This window comes from Danio rerio, chromosome 8 (assembly GCF_049306965.1).
Source record: "Danio rerio strain Tuebingen ecotype United States chromosome 8, GRCz12tu, whole genome shotgun sequence".
Classification (NCBI taxonomy): domain Eukaryota; kingdom Metazoa; phylum Chordata; class Actinopteri; order Cypriniformes; family Danionidae; genus Danio; species Danio rerio.
The window spans coordinates 2490001-2505142 of record NC_133183.1 but is presented as its reverse complement, the minus strand read 5'-3'; positions in this window follow the sequence as shown (position 1 = coordinate 2505142).

The following is a 15142-nucleotide window of genomic DNA, read 5'->3' as shown; positions in this document are numbered from 1 at the left end:
GGAAAGTGCCACATATTTCAACATCTGAATGTGAGCCAAGACTCGGAGCAGAGAGACTGATAACAGGAGCGCCACCATGACATTTACAGAGAAGCCGTCTTCAGATATCAGTCCAGAGAAGCGTGTCAAAACAAAACCCTAATCTGCAAATAAAAAAACAAAAAGGCTTTTCTTACTTGTTGTTTTTGACTTGTTTCTGGTTAAAATATGTACTTTTAAATAAAGAAGCTTTTTCTAGACGGGTGAAAAATTATGTTTTATTTTCAGAAATAGCGCGTCAAAATTAACTGAGTAATAAGTCAATAGTCTGCCAGTGGGGTGAGTAAAACAAACAGGTCACACTTTATTTTGATGGTCTGTTTGTTGAGTTTAAGTTACACTGCATCTACATCTACATTTACATTAGTCATTTAGCAGATGCTTTTATCCAAAGCGACTTACAAATGAGGACAAGGAAGCAATTTACACAACTATAAGAGCAACATTGAAGAAGTGCTGTAGGCAAGTTTCAGGAGTGCAAAGTGTAAGAAGGAAAGTATTAGTAATTTATTTTTTATTTTTTTGAGTACAGTTAGTGGTGTATCCAGAGAGGGAATTGCAGATTAGTAAGGAAAGTGGAGACTAAATAGTTGAGTTTTTAGTGGTTTCTTGAAGACAGCGAGTGACTCTGTCGTTCTGATGCAGTTAGGGAGTTCATTCCACCAACTGGGCAGATTGAACGCGAGAGTTCGGGAAAGTGATTTCTTCCCTCTTTGGGATGGAACCACGAGGCGACGTTCATTCACAGAACGCAAGTTTCTGGAGGGCACATACATCTGCAGAAGTGAGAGCAGATAAGAAGGAGCAAAGCCAGAAGTCGCTTTGTAGGCAAACATCAGAGCTTTGAATTTGATGCGAGCAGCAACTGGCAGCCAGTGCAAACGGATGAGCAGCGGAGTGACGTGCTCTTTTAGGTTCATTAAAGACCACTCGTGCTGCTGCGTTCTGAAGCAGCTGAAGAGGTTTGATAGAGTTAGCTGGAAGCCCGGCTAGCAGAGAGTTGCAGTAATCCAGTCTGGAGAGAACAAAAGCTTGAACAAGGTGTTGAGCTGCATGTTTAGATAGGAAGGGTCGGACCTTTCTGATGTTATAGAGTGCGAATCTGCATGATCGAGCAGTTCTAGAAATGTGGTCAGAGAAGTTTAGTTGGTCATCAATCGTTACTCCAAGGCTTTTCACCATTTTGGATGCAGTAATGGTTGCCCCATCCATCTGGATTGAAAAGTTATGGTGTAGAGTCGGGTTGGCAGAAACTACAAGCATTTCCGTTTTCATCCAGTGTGAAATGTCCGACAGGCATCTACATGCCAGCTAATTCTCAGTAGATTATAAGTAGACTGTTAGGTTGGGGTTGGGGTTAGTTGACATGTTCTTACAAAGTTTCTTATAGTCAGTTAAATGTCTGTTGAAACCGCAGTATCAGCAGATATTAAGCAGACAGTCTACTAATACTCAAATGGAGCATCGAAATAAAGTGCTATCGATCATGTTCATGTTAATTCACAATTATTAAAGCGTCCCTATTATGGGTTTTTTAAACATAAGCTTCCATGCAGTGTGTAACACAGCTCTAAGGGAATGAAAACATCCAGCTGAGGTTTAAATCTAAAAGTGCAGCATGTTTGGAACTATTGATTCTTTAGCCAAATTAGTGACTCCGAGTCGAATAAACGAATCAAGTTGGGTTCGGATCTTTTGTTGGATCGGATCGACGTCGATACGGTACATCTCCAAATATGAACTTGCAGTTCTGTTAAAATGTGCACACGCTTTCCCTCCACACAAACACAGTAGCTGTGGCACGGGGGATCACGGGACTGATCGCCAAGATGACGATCACTGACAGAGATTTGGCTGCAGGCAGGGCCAGAGCTAACTGAACTGGTGCTGTAGGCAAAAGATGATCATGCCGCCCTCAAACTGAAAGTGAAAACGAGAGACCGGGTTGTGATTGCGCGTACGACAGCGAGAACCGGGGCTGTGGGGGAGACTATTTCAGACGAAAGTGAGCAGATGTCGCCGACGCCCTCTCTCTCTACTCCACCTGGGTCGCCTCTATGGACAAGCCGGCCCTGGCTGGTGTGTTGTAACTTGTAATCGCTCAGCATGGCTTGTAATCACGTATCTATTATAGATCAGTGCTTTTACTGTATCACATAATACATAAGTAAATGCTGAACTGAGATTGCTGCACAAGTATGTTCATTATTAGTTGATGTTAGTAAATAGAGCGTGAGATTGACAGGCGGATCGGTGCAGCGGTAGCAGTAATGCGGTCAGTGTACCGGTCCGTTGTTGTAAAGAAGCTGAACCAAAAGGCTCTTGATTTAATGTTCAATCTACGCTCCTACTGGACATCATCTATGGTCATGAGCTTTTGGACAAGATCTCGGATACAAGCGGCCGAAATGAGTTTACAGAGTGGCAGGGCGCACCCTTTTAGACAGGGGGAGGTGCTCTGTCATGCGGGAGGAGCTCGGAGTAGAGCCGCTGCTCCTCCACATCGGGAGAAGTCAGCTGAGGTGGCTCAGGCATCTGTTTCGGATGCCTCCTGGACGCCTACCTAGGGAGGTGTTCCAGGTATATCCCACCGGAAGAAGGCCTCCGGAAGGACCCAGGACACGCTGGAGGGACTATGTCTCTTGAAGGAGCTGTGAACACCTTAGGATCCCCTGGACGAGCTGGAGGAAGTGTCTGGGGAGAGGGAAGTCTGGGGTTCTGTCCTGAAACTGCTGCCCTCGTGACTTGGAAAATTGGAAGAAAATGAATGAATGACTGTTAGTCAATACATTACCTAATGAAACCTTATTGTAAAGTGTGGAATTTAATTTTTTTTTTACTTAGTGGTACTGTGTGGAGTTTGCATGTTCTCCCCGTGTTGGTGTGGGTTTCCTCTGGGTGCTCCAGTTTCCCCCACAGTACAAACACTTATGGGGGAATTGATTAACTAAATTAGGCGTAGTGAATGAGTGTGTATAGGTGTTTTCTAGAACTGGGTTGCGGCTAGAAGGTCATCTGCTGCGAAAAGTTGGTGTTTCATTCCACTGTGGCGACCCCTTGATAAATAAAGGACTAAGCTGAAGGAAAATGAATGCATGACTGATGTAATAGTTTTGTTGTGCATGCGTTCATTACAGAAGGCGTAGAATGAATAGTGCAGTCATGCTTTTGTTCTGGCACTATAAGGTAATGCATCTAAATTGGGAGCTGGTTTATAAATGGAGTATTTTTGCCCTGCTCTGCTCGTGGACTCATTCCGATGCTGTAATTAAATTAAAATGCAGCTCAATTGAATAAATGGAATCCTCCAGGTCACTGATCTGCTTCTGCTCTGTGCATTTCAGCTGGAAATCTCCTCCTGGTCCCAGCGTTTCAATGGCCAGAATTGAGATGAAGAATATCAGATCGCAGATGCAGGAGATTGAAGACAAATGAACAACACCTTAATGAGCGTGATGGGGAAACACATGTTGCAGGAACTGGAGCTTTTCCTGGCTGCCGGCAGAGACCACCAACATTCATGAGGAAAAGAAGAAGAAAACAACTGTTCACAATCAACATTCAGGTGCCATAAAGCCATAAATCTGAAAAAAACTAAAGTTGCATGGATGGACATCTTTCAGTTTAGTGATTTGCAGGGAAGTTAAATCTTCATGCATTTTTACAGCTAATATTGTAAATATAGACTTTTGTATTACTTTAAAACAAGCAATTCTTCATGTTTTGATTTAGAGTTAAACGTTTAGCATTCCCAATTCGTTTGCGTGTATTTAAATAAATGCCATTATCAGGATTTTGCCACCTACAGCATCAACATATCTGAAGAAGACGATGAAGAAGTAGAAGATGATGAAGTAGATTGTAAGAAGTAGACATTGATGAAGAAAAATAGAATGACAAAAACTATGACGAAGAAGACTATGACAGGGATGGTGAAAAAGATGACGTAGACTAAGACTACGTAGACGAAGAAGATGATTAAGGCAACGACGAAGAAGACGACGACAACAATAAAGATGAAGATGAAGATAACAAAGACAACAGAAAAGACAATGTGCATGAAGAGGAAGATGACGACAAAGAAGACACAGATGATGATGATGAAGAAGACAATGAAGAAGACTGTAGACGATGACTAAGACGCCAAGAAATATGATGTCTGCGATTACGATAAAGAAAACAGAAACAAAGATGATGAAGAAGATGACGACATAGAAGACGATGATGAAGACAACAAAGAAGATGAAGACAACAACGTAGAAGAAGACAATGATGACTGAGAAGACGACTTGGATGACAGATGTCTAACGATGGCAACGAAGAAGATGAAGACAGCAAAGAAGGCGGTGACAACGAAGATAAAAAGGAAGAAGATAAAGCAGACGACTAAGAAAACATAGATGTCAAAGACGATGATGACAAAGAAGACAAAGATGTTGAAGAAGACAAAGACAAAGGCGATGACAACGAAGATGACGATGAAGATGACAAAGAAGATGACAACGAGGAAGATGGTGACGACGAAAAAGATGACAATGACAAAAGATGAAGACACCAACAAAGCAGAAGATGACGATGAAGAAGACTACAACGGAGATGGCCACTAAGAAGACCAAGATTTCAAAGACAATGACGACAAAGAAGACGACGGGAACAAAGATGATGACAACGACGAAGGCGAAGATGCAATGAAGAAGACGACAACAAAGATATTGAAGACAACGATGAAGGCGATGACAATGAAGACGACGATGAAGAAGATGACAAAGACAACAACGATAAAGGTGACGACGAAAAAGATGACGATGACAAAGGATGAAGACAACAACGAAATAGAAGAAGACAACGAAGAAGAAGACTACGACAGAGACAGCCACTAAGAAGACCAAGATGTCAAAGACAATGACGACAAAGAAGACGACGACAGATGTCGAAGAAGACGACTGCAACAAAGAAGATGAAGACAAAGACGAAGGCGATGACAACGAAGATGACGATAAAGAAGATAACAAAGAACACAACAACGATGAAGAAGGTGATGGAGAAAATGACGAAAAAGATTACAATGACAAAAGACGAAGACAACAACGAAGTAAAAGATGATGACAAAGAAGAAGACTACGACGGAGACATCGACTAAGAAGACCAGGATGTCAAAGACGATGACAATGAAATGGATGACGACAAAGTTGTTGAAGAAGATGACGGCAACAAAGAAGATGAAGACAACAATGAAGGCGATGACGACGAAGAAGATGACAAAGAAGACGACAACGATGAAGAAAATGACGATGGAGACGATGACAATAACAAAGGACAAAGACAACAACGAAGTAGAAGATGACGAAGAAGAAGACTTTGACGTAGATGGCCACTAAGAAGACCAAGATGTCAAAGACGATGATGATGACGACAAAGACGACGACGACAGATGTCGAAGAAGACGACTACAACGAAGAAGATGAAGACAACGACGAAGGCGATGACGATAAAGAAGATCACAAAGGAGACAACAACGATGAAGTAGGTGACGACGAAGAAGATGACAATAACAAAAGACAAACACAACAACGAAGTAGACGATGACGAAGAAGAAGACTTTGACGTAGATGGAGACTAAGAAGACCAAGATGTCAAAGACGATGACGACAACAAAGATGTCAAAGAAGACGATGGCAACAAAGAAGACAACGGCGAAGGTGATGATGATGGCAATGACGGCGAAGACAACAATGAAGAAGATGTTGAAGAAGAAGACAACATCAAAAAAGACGAAAACAAGGGGACCGTGCTACCCACTGCGCCACCGTGAGGCTAGTTTTGTTGTCTTTAAAGTCAAATTGTCATGACAAAGGCAAAAACAATGTCATGTTTACATTTAAAATGTCATGACTGAGTAAATGACAAAAATATGAACAAGTCTTTAGTAGCATTAATAAAACATTTGGTCAGAGTTCTCAAGACTTAAACCAGCGACCCTCTTGCTTTGAGGCCAGAGTGCTAACCACTGAGCCACTATGTCCCCCTGTTATCTGAAATTAATTAAAATTAAAAAGGACAAACATTAAAATAAAAGTTTAAACAACACTGAAAGACACTAAACATTGAACATGTATTAATGTTACCGAAAGAACATTTGCAGAACGTTTCTGGAATGTTCTCTGTTTGCTTTGATCATTGATGATTTCATCCATTGCACTTTTTGAATTGTCTTTGATTTGTTTAGTGCATTAAGATGTTTTGCCTGGCTTTGGATAAGTTCAAGGTGAGACATCTTGGAGAAGCTCATGGAAATTTCCCCAAACCGCAAAGGTCATCCAAAGGTCAGCGTCAGCGGCAGATCCTGCAGTTTATTGATGTTCCTGCAGTCCAGAGCGGTGTTTGCCTTTCTGCACTGACCAACTGTGTGTGTGTGTGTGTGTGTGTGTGTGTGTGTGTGTGTGTGTGTGTGTGTGTGTGTGTGTGTGTGTGTGTGTGTCAGTCACACTGGGTTGAGTTTTGCTGGTGTGTGTGTGTGCGCGCGTGTGTGAGAGAGAGAGAGAGAGAGAGTGTGGTATGAGTGTGTGGTGTCGCACTGGGTGAGTTCTGCCTGTGTGTGTGTGTGTGTACAGTATGTGTTTGAGTGAGTGTATATGTGACTGATCGTGTTTGTCTGTTTTTGTGTGTGTTTGAGAGCGTGTTATGTGTGTGTGTTTGTGTGTGTGTGTGTGTGTGTGTGTGTGCGCGTGTGAGAGAGAGAGAGAGAGAGAGAGTGTGGTATGAGTGTGTGGTGTCGCACTGGGTGAGTTCTGCCTGTGTGTGTGTGTGTGTGTGTACAGTATGTGTTTGAGTGAGTGTATATGTGACTGATCGTGTTTGTCTGTTTGTGTGTGTGTTTGAGAGAGTGTTATGTGTGTGTGTGTGTGTGTGTGTGTGTGGCGTCACTGGGTTGAGTGAGGGGGGGGGTTGTGAGTATGTTTGCGTTTACATTCAGTGTGTGTGTGTTAGAGAGACTCTCTGAAAGTCTCTGAAGTGTGTGTGTGTATGTGTGTGTGTGTCTGTATGTAAGTCAGTGTGTATAATACAGACTGTGTGTGTGTGTGGTGTCACGCTGAGCTCTGCTGGTGTGTTTCTGCATGCGAGTGAGTGTGTTTATGTGACATTGAGTGTGTATGTGACAGAACGTGTGTGTGTGTGTTTGAGAAACTCTCTGGCCACGTCTCTAAAGTGTGTGTGCTTGCCTTTGTGCACACATTTGCTTGAGTTTGTGTATGTCTGTTTGGGTCTGTGTTTGTGTGTGATTGAGGTGTGTGTGTGTGTGTGTGTATTTGTGCGCGTGTGTCTGTGTCACACTGTACGTGGCTCTGCTGGTGTGTGTATGTGTGTTAGAGAGACTTTCTACAATATGTGTGTGTGTGTGTGTGTGTGTGTGTGTGTGTGCGTGTGTGTGTTTGCGCTCAGGCCGCAGTGGGACACAGATGAAAGGCTGAGCTCTGCTGCTGCGGGTCAGACTCAGCACTCCTGTCATATTCAGCCCAAAACCTGCTGTCCTGCAGCATTGAGGGAGAATGTCAGCAAACACATCAGCTGCTTTAAATACTGCAATACACACACACACACTTCATTTACTGAAGATCATTACTGTCAGAGCATAAAACAATTAGTCACACTGAAGTGTTTTGGAATGACAAAAAAGATATTTATAGTATATACACTCACCGGCCACTTTATTAGGTACACCTGTCTAACTGCTCATTAACCCAAATTTCTAATCAACCAATCACATGGTGGCAACTCACTGCATTTAGGCATGGTCAAGACGATCTGCTGCAGTTCAAAGTGAGCATCAGAATGAGGAAGAAAGGTGACTTTGAACATGGCATGGTTGTTGGTGCCAGACGGGCTGCTCTGAGTATTTCAGAAACTGCTGATCTACTGGGATTTTCACACACAACCATCTCTAGGGTTTACAGACAATGATCAGAAGAAGAGGAAATATCCAGTGAGCGGCAGTTCTGTGGGCGCAAATGCCTTGTTGATGCCAGAGGTCAGAGGAGAATGGCCAGACTGGTTCCAGCTGATGAGCCTCCATTTCTGCTGACACATTCAGATGCTCGGCTTACAATTTGACATCAACAACATTAAAGCATGGATTCATCCTGCCTTGTATCAGTGGTTCAGGCTGGTGGTGGTGGTGTAAGGGGGAGATTTTCTTGGCACACTTTGGGTCCATTAGTACCAATTGAGCATCATGTCAACACCACAGCCTACCTGAGTATTGCTGCTGATCTACTGGGATTTTCACACACAACCATCTCTAGGGTTTACAGAGAATGCTCCGACAAAGAGGAAATAGGCAGTTCTGTGGGCGCAAATAGGCAGTTCTGTGGGTTCAAATGCCTTGTTGATGCCAGAGGTCAGAGGAGAATGGCCAGACTGGTTCCAGCTGATAGAAAGGCAACAGTAACTCAAATAAGCACTCGCTACAACCGAGCTCTGCAGAAGAGCATCTCTGAACACACAACACGTCCAACCTTGAGGCGGATGGGCTACAGCAGCAGAAGAGCACACCGGGTGCCGCTCCTGTCAGCGAAGAACAGGAAACTGAGGCTACAATTCACACAGACTCACCAAAACTGGACAATAGAAGATTGGAGAAACGTTGCTGCTCTGAGTCTCCATTTCTGCTGACACATTCAGATGCTCGGCTCACAATTTGACATAAACAACATTAAAGCATGGATCCATCCTCCCTTGTATCAGCGGTTCAGGCTGGTGGTGGTGGTGTAAGGGTGTGGGGGGAGATTTTCTTTGGGTCCATTAGTACCAATTGAGCATCATGTCAACGCCACAGCCTACCTGAGTATTGCTGCTGACCATGTCCATCCCTTTATGAGCACAGTGTCTCCATCTTCTGATGGCTACTTCCAGCAGGATAATGCTCCATGTCATAAAGCACAAATCATCTCAGACTGGTTTCTTGAACATGACAATGAGTTCACTGTACTCAAATGGCCTCCACAGTCACCAGAGCTCAATCCAATAGAGCAGCTTTGAGATGTGTTAAAACGGGAAATTGGCATCATGGATGTGCAGCCGACAAATCTGCAGCAACTGTGTGTGCTATCTTGTCAATATAGAGCAAAATCTCTGAGGAATATTTTCAGGTCCTTGTTGAATCTCTGCCATGAAGGATTAAGGCAGTTCTGAAGGTACAAGAGGGTCCAACCCGGTACTAGTAAGGTATACCTAATAAAGTGGCCGGAAAGAGAATACAAACATATTCATAAATACATATGCTGATGTAAAATGCAATATACTCAAGAACTCATATAAAGTTTGTCGATGCTATCTATCGGCTGTAATTTAGATAAAAGACCTTGATGCATTAAACTAGCAAAATGAGCCATTTTGAGTAAATATTACGCGCGCATAATTCAACATCTTTTGCATTTTAGCTGCATGTTAATTTGCATATTAAATCTTGACTCAGACATTCTCACTGTAAAGATCAAAATCACAGTCTTGATGGTGTTTCTACATGAAATGATGTTCTGTGGGTTTCCATCTGTTGCAGGTCTCAGGGGAGCAGTGCTGTAATGATCAAGCTGTTCATCTGAACTGGAATCAGCAGTCGTGATCCTGCGTCAGCGGATTAACACTTGCAGGATATACAGTACAGTTGAAGTTCTTACACACAAACACACTATTCTACACTGTAAAAAATATCTATTAATGGACAATTTCTGTATTTTGTGATTCACTAGTGTTTCTTTGCGGTTGGGAATTGCATTATGGGATGTTGATCTCTGCTCTGTCCGCTTCTGATGAGGAAAATTCAACTCTACTGTTTAAAGGTTCACGAAATGTTAACAGATGTGTGTGTTGAGCATCAGTTAAAACAATGTTAGCACCTGTTAGCTTCGGATCAAAATCGGCAACGTAGCGCGAAGCTGCAAGTGCAAAGATGACTCGTCGGTTTCTCATTATTATTATTCATAACGTTTTCGTATAATATAAGATAACGTTATATACTGTAATATAAGAAATTTTGGATATTTAGACTAGAAATAAGACAAAAAAATCTAAGCAAGAAAAGCATTTTTTGCAGTGTCCCTGCTGAAAAAAACAGCTTAAAACAGCCTAGGCTGGTTGGCTGGTTTTAGCTGGTCGACCAGGCTGGTTTTAGAGGGGTTTTGGCCATTTCCAGGCTGGTTTCCAGCCATTTTTCCGCCTGGTCTTAGCTGGTCAGGCTGGGAGATGACCAGCTAAAACCAGCTTGACCAGCCTAGCCAGACTGGGAGCCCAGCCAAAACCAGCTATGTCCAGCTTAAACCAGGCTGGATGGTTTAGCTGGATTTAGCCGGTCATTTTCCAGCCTGACCAGCTAAGAACAGACTGAAAATGGCTGGAAACCAGCCTGGAAATGGTCAAAACCCCTCTAAAACCAGCCTGGTTGACCAGCTAAAACCAGCCAACCAGCCTAGGCTGGTTTAAGCTGGATTTTTCAGCAGGGGTGTGATAAATGTCATCACTGCTTGCTTTTTTATGTAGATTTTATGTCTTGTTTCAAGTCTGAATATCTAAAAATAATTCAATCAAGAGGCATTTTCAGGTAAAAATAGTGTCTTGTTTTCAGAAAAATGACAAAATTAAAACCAGATCAATTTGCTCACCCCAGTGGCCGATTATTTAGCTCATTTTAAGGAAAAACTCACTTTATTTTAGCATATTATTTGTTAAAACAAGACAACATGTTTTGCTTGTCTAGAAAATGCTTCTTGATTTAAGAGTTTTTAGAATATTTGGACTAGAAACAAGACAAAAATTCAGTAAGAAAAGCTTTTATTGCAGTGCATGGGTCTGTTCTTCGTACGTGGATTATTCAGTTAGCTGGATTTGGGTATTGACGATTTGACACGATCCAGGATCGTTTCGTTCTTCAAAGCTGATCCGAGAGTTGTTGTCATAGCAACAGTTCTGCTAGCTCAAACCTAACAGGATTAGATCGGCTCAGTTCAAGCAAAGATAATACAGAAAGTATGTTCTGAATTCTGATATTTTCTTACAGTAGTAGTTATATACACTTGGGAAAATGGTACATATTTTTTTAACTATATATATATATAATTATAGTCATTCATAAAATAAATAAAGTTATACATATTAATAAAACTTATGCAATCTGTACCATCGAAATGAAAGTACAGACTGTCACCTTGTGGTGCAAAGAGAAAACTTATTGATATGAACTTTTTAGATCGCTTTAGTACAAATTGTGTATAATAGAAATGCAGAATATGTGACTTATTTTAAAGCAATAATACATTTATGCTGTCATAAACATTTTTTGATAGTTAATAGTGATTTGAAGCTTCACAAAAGTTGCAGACGCCTTTACCAATATGAAAATGCTTTTGTAAACAACCAGTTATTCTTTACGCCGATTAAAAAACGGCTACAATAATATAGACAATCTTTTCTAAATGTAGAACTAAATACATTGATTTGCATTGAAATACATGATGATTACTCTTGACACAAGAAAGTGTAAAGCCTGCAGCTCACAACAAATGTGGAAGGTTATTGCGTGTCATATTTAACAAACCGTTTCTGCTAATTTGATGTAATTTTGCTCACATGTATAATTGAATATTAATCAGATGATGTCATTACGCTGCTGTGCCGTCAGCCAATCGCTGCATAGCTGATCATGATTTCGAGGATCGATAGATCTGTCCTTCACAACACACGCAGCGATCTCAGATCAGTTCATCCAGACATTCTAATCTGATTCGCGAACTTGTTTGAAGAACCAAATTAGCGAGAGATCAGTTATCAAGATTAAAAGATCCAGGATCAGTCAAATCATCTTAGATCATTTAAGCGAGGTACGAAGAACGGACCCCTGATCTATGAGTTGTTGTCATAGCAACAGTTCTGCTAGCTTAAACCTGGTCGGGAGCAGGTTCAATTCATATAAACAGGATTAGATCGGCTCAGTTCAAGCAAAGATAATACAGAAAGTATGTTCCCAATTCTGATATTTTCTTACAGTAGTAGTTATACACTTGGGAAAATTGTACATATTTTAACCATATATATAAAGTTATAGTTATTAATAAAATAAATTAGGTTATACATATTAATAAAACGTATGCAATCTGCACCCTCGAAATGAAAGTACAAAGACTGCCACCTGGTGGTGCAAAGAGAAAACTTATTGATATGAACTTTTTAGATCGCTTAAGTACAAATTGTGTATAATAGAAATGCACAATATGTGACTTTTTTTAAAGCAATAATACATTTATGCAGTCATAAACATGTTTTGATTGTTAATATGCCGGTGATTTGATGCTTCACAAAAGTTGCAGACGCCTTTACCAATATCAAAATTTTTTTTTTAAACAACCAGTTATTCTTTACAGCGATTAAAAAACGGCTACTATAATAAAGAAAATCTTTTCTAAATGTAGAACTAAATACATTGATTTGCACTGAAATACATGATGAATAATCTTGACACATGAAAGTTTAAAACCTGCAGCTCACAACAAATGTGGAAGATTATTGCGTATCATATTTAACAAACCGTTTGCTGCTAATTTGATGTAATTTTGCTCACATGGATAATTGAATATTAATCAGATGATGTCATTATGCTGCTGTGCCGTCAGCCAATCGTTGCATTGCTGATCATGATTTCGAGGATGGATAGATCTGTCCTTCACAACACACGCAGCGATCTCAGATCAGTTTATCCAGACATTCTAATCTGATTCGCGAACTTGTTTGAAGAACCAAATTAGCGAGAGATCAGTTATCAAGATTAAAAGATCCAGGATCTGCCAAATCATCTTAGATCATTTAAGCGAGGTACGAAGAACGGACTCCATGTGTGACTGAGTCATATTTATTACAGTCTAATTCTCCATTTTGGCTGAACTGTGCCTTTAATGCTCTGCAAACACTGTTTTCAGGAGCTGTGATGTATAAATAACACTTTAAGAACATCATTACAGCTGATATCTCTGAATAAATATTGTGCTAATGTTGTTTGAAGAACGTTTGCTCAGCGTTCAGAGCGTTGCCTTTTATGAGCATCTTCTCTGTTGTGTTGATGCTTCACTCCTCAACATCTGACCTGTGTGTTTGTACGACGTGTGTAATTATTTAGAAGTGTTCTTTCCGTCATTCAGGAGAAAAACACAGAACGCAGCGATCCTGAGCTTCATGTACACAAGTAAACAATCAGACATGTGTTTACAAACTCTCTCTCTCTCTCTGTGTGTGTGTGCGCGTGTGTATATGTGTGTGTGTTTGTGTGCGCTAAACATTTCCAATCACGCATATGTGTGTTTACAGCACAATATATACACATTTATCTGACTGGACGCCGCTGATGATCACAAGCCACCCACTGTATTAAACATCAGTCGGAGATAAATGATGATAAGTCATATAGGAGGAGTGTTGGATTAAATGCATTGTATTTATGATTGTGCAGGGAAAAAAATCCGCTTAGTTTTATTCATGCTCACAAATCGAGCAAATATTGGTGCAATATTCATACTGGATGACCTGAACATAGGAATGCTGGTAGCTTGTGATGTAAACCAATGAGATGTGTTTGTATTCAGTGCTTATAACTATCAGTCGTCACTCTGTCTTGCTAATGATATGTCTTAGTAAGATGATATATAAATGCTCCTGCAGGCTTGATTGTCAAAGATTTTAAGTTTTAGAACAAATACTACTACTTTTGAATTTTGAACATTTATATTTATTGATTTCTTTTCATTTTGATAATTTATGTATTTATTTTATTTATTTATTATATAATATGGATAATTGTATTTTTTATAATTATTTTATATTTTCTATTTTTTAGAATTTTTATCATTGTATTTTTTATCATCTCTATATTTGTATTTTTCATTTAAATTGTATTATATGTGTATTTTTATATGTTTTATTATTTTATAGTAAAATATAAAAATAATATTAATAAAATATTATAAATAATTTTAAAACCGCTTTTATAACCATTTTGACTATTCTGCATGTTTGTATGTATTTAATTGTTAGATTATGTATTTATTTATTTTCTTTATTTAATATATATTCTGTATGTGTATATATATTTCTTTTTTTAAAGGTTTCCCAAATGATGTTTAACAGAGCAAGAACATTTTCACAGTATGCCAGAGATAATATCTTTTCTTTTGGAGAAAGTCTTTTATTTCGACTAGAATAAAAGCATTTTTATATATTTTTAAACGCCATTTTAAGGTCAATATTATTAGCCCATTTAAGCTATATTTAATTTATATATATTTTTTAAACTTGCATAATTCCCCTAACCTGCCTAGTAAACCTAATAGGGTATATGTCGAAGCATGCTAATAGGACTTTTAATTTGCCAGTAACCTGGGTTAAGCGCTTCCGTCGAACTGTATTCAATGCAAAAACCGGCGCGTTTAAGGTCTGTTTTCTTTAAAAATCAGCGATCTCCACTGGCTGAGTGATATCCGATTAAAAGTGGGTCTCAGATTGTACAAGAAGCACCGCATTAAATTACATTTTCATCCGCCATGTCTTCTTTATAATATGAGCATTTATTTTACCCCAGTATATTCAATGGAGCTTCTGCGCTAGCCTGCCGATTCTGACGGCGCGTGCGAGTAAAAGGCTTTTTGTCTCGTTTTACGCATTGGCAACTAAATGAATGCCAAAGTGTATTTAACTGAATGTATTTTAATGACATTACAACATCGATGCTGTAAAAGGAACCATATAAAATGGAAAAAAAGTTCAAAATAAAATCACCGGAAGTTTATCAGTATGGGAAGAACACTAGCTCGGCATGTACCCTATTAACCTAGTTAAGCCTTTAAATGTCACTTTAAGCTGCATTGAAGTGTCTTGAAAATGAGCTTTCAGTTATTAGATTATGATTATATATGAATATTTATATATTTTATATATTTTTTCATTTGATATTTTTTGTATTTTGTAATGTATATTTATTTATTTTATTTTTATTCATTTATTTAATTTTGTTTACTAATCTATAAATCGTTTTATAACCATTTTGACTATTGTGCATGTTTGTATTTTT